This window comes from Triticum aestivum, chromosome 3D (assembly GCF_018294505.1).
Source record: "Triticum aestivum cultivar Chinese Spring chromosome 3D, IWGSC CS RefSeq v2.1, whole genome shotgun sequence".
In the NCBI taxonomy this organism is placed as follows: domain Eukaryota; kingdom Viridiplantae; phylum Streptophyta; class Magnoliopsida; order Poales; family Poaceae; genus Triticum; species Triticum aestivum.
The window spans coordinates 530,043,571-530,046,629 of NC_057802.1; positions in this window are offsets into that span (position 1 = coordinate 530,043,571).

The following is a 3,059-nucleotide window of genomic DNA, read 5'->3' on the forward strand; positions in this document are numbered from 1 at the left end:
CGACTACCGGTCTTGTTAACAATTGCCAAGGATAATTCCGCACACCGACCCATCATTATTCCACATTCGCTATTTATAATATTTAGTAATATATTCTAACTTTATGGTAACAGCACCTACTTTTATGTTTTAGCTCTCCGATATCATGCAAAGTTATCCTCTTCATACCCACAACGTAGTTTTATTTCTCATTTCAAGTTGGAAGCAAAAGTTCGGTGTACGCAGAGTCATATCAGTGGTAGATAGGACTTGAGATAATATTGATCTTACCTTTAGCTCCTTGTGGGTTCGATACTCCATACTTATCACTTCCGCCATTGGGAATTGCTACGATGATTCCCTGCACCTTGGGATTATCAAGCTCTTTTCTGGCACCGTTGCCGGGGAGCAATAGCGTGGGGTTGATATTCTCGTCTGTGCTTGTTTGCTTTTTTCACTAAGTAGATTTTGTTTTTCCTTTTTGTTTCTGTTTAGTTGTGGATGAAACATACAAAAAAAATTAAAAGAATGAAAATACAAAAAAAATTACTTGCCTCTCATGCCTAAAAAGTTTTTCAATAAGAGAAGTGATTGGAAGGTTATGCATTGGAGAAGTGAGGGTCGACCTTGAACACTTGTGTTCATGCTCATGGAAACAATGTAAACAATTTCATGGAAGTTTCTCTGGAAAAAATTATACCCTTGTATATATCCATTTTATTATAAAAATAATGTGCCCAGCTTTGGTTTTAGGATGATTAGATTGCTTGTTTACTATGTGCAGTACAAAAACAGAAACTTTGGCTGTAGCGCGTGAATTTACATTTTTTTACTGGAAAGTCAAATGGTTCTGAAACTTTTTTCACATTACTTCTGTACAAATTTTTTAAATTGTCATATTTTTTTAGAATTTTTTGGAGTTACATAAGTTTACTAAATTTCCAGATTACTACAGACTGTCCTGTTTTTGACAGATTCTGTTTTCTATGTGTTGATCGTTTATTTTGATAAATCTGTGGGTAGTATCGGGGGGTATGAACCATGGTGAAGTTGGAATACAGTAGTTCTAATATGAATTTGTAACAAGTTTGCAACAGTACCTAATGGTAGTGATTTGCTTTATTATACTAACGGATCTCACAAAGTTTTTGTTAAAGTTTTGTGTGGATGAAGTGTTCGAAGATCGAGGAGCTATCAATATGAGAAGAATAATAGAGAGGCAAGAGTTCAAGCTTGGGGATTCCCAAGGCACCCCAAGTAAATATTTCAAGGATACTCAAGCATCTAAGCTTGGGGATGCCCCCGTTGGCATCCCATCTTTCTTCTTCAACAATTATCGGTATACCTCGGTTTTTGTTTTGTTCACATGATTTGTGTCCTTTGTGTTTTTCTTTTTCTTTAAGAACCATGCTATTATGAGATAGCCCTTCATCGATTTATATAATGCTTCATGTGCTTCACTTATATCTTTTGAGTATGACCTTATAGAACGCTCTTTGTGCTTCACTTAAATCTTTTGAGTATGGTTTTATAGAATGCTTCGTGTGCTTCACTTATATATTTTGAGTTTGGATATTGGTTAGTCTATATTAATTTTAGAGTGCTCCATGAACTTCACTTATATCTTTTGGAGTATGAATAATACTATCATCTAAAGTGGATTTGGAAGAGTGTCGACTTTAGTTAGTAATGATTCTACTATTTCGGAAGAGGTTCCAATTGATTATGAGAACAAAGTTGCTATCTATGATGATTATTGTGATGACATGTATGCTATAAAGAATAATGTTAACCATGGAATTTGTCATCATGATTTTAATTTTCAATTGGATTATGCCTCACATGACAGTTATTTTGTTGAGTTTGCTCCCACTATTCCGAATGAGAAGAATTTTGCTTATGTGGAGAGTAGTAAAATTTATATGCTTGTAGATCATGAAAAGAATGTTGTATGTGATGGTTATATTGTTGAAATCATTCATGATGCTACTGAAAATTATTATGAGGGAGGAATACATGCTTGTAGGAGTTGCAATAATATCAAGTTTCCTCTCTATGTGCTTAAAGTTTTGAATTTATACTTGTTTTGCCTTCCTATGCTAGTTGATTCTTGTTCCTATAAACTGTGTGCTCAAAAAATCCCTAGGCATAGGAAGTGGGTTATATTTAAATGTGCTAGTCATATTCTTCATGATGCTCTCTTTATGTTTTAATTCTTATCTTTTATGTGAGCATCATTGAAATCATCATGCCTAGCTAAAAGGCATTCAAGAAAAGCGCTTGTTGGGAGACAACCCAATATTTACCCTTACTGTTTTTGTGTGTTTACATGATTAAGCTACTGTAGTAATCATGTTTTATAGTTTTTGTTTCAATAAAGTGCCAAGTAAGACCTTTAGGAAGACTAGGGTGAAAGTTAATGTGATCTTGCTGTAAAAAACAGAAACTTTGCGCTCACGAGATTAGCTGTAATTTTTTACAGAAGAGTGATTTTGTGACGCCCGGATAATTAGGCTACAGTAATTCCACGCTAATGATGCCACGTCACCTCGGTTACTGTTGTTAATCTCGCGATGGTCCAAAAACAATTCCAATTCAAATTCAAAATCAAGCAAACAATAAAACTTTTCAAATGTCAAAACTAAAATGTTCTAAAAGTGACAAATAAATCATATGTAATATTGGTGGAGGAACCAAGTCTTTATAAAATGTTTAAATGCACCAAACTAATTAAATCAGTAGCTAAAACCATTAATTAAATGCCTTTTGTATTTTGTAAAATATTAAACTATATTATTTTGGGCTGAAACTTTTTGTGGTTGTGACATAATTTGTAACAACAATTTAGGTGCCACTTTGGTATTTTATTGAAACTAAAACAATTTGAAAGATTAAACAAACAGAACAGAAAAATATGAAAAAGTAAAAGAAAACAAAATAAACAAAAGACCCCCCCTCCCCTGGGCCGTTCGGCCCAACCGGGCCACCAGGTCGGCCCACCCCGCCTATAAGCCCCCCCCCCACTACCAGAAACCCTAACCCCCCACTCCTCTCGATCCCCACTCCTCTCACCCCCTCCC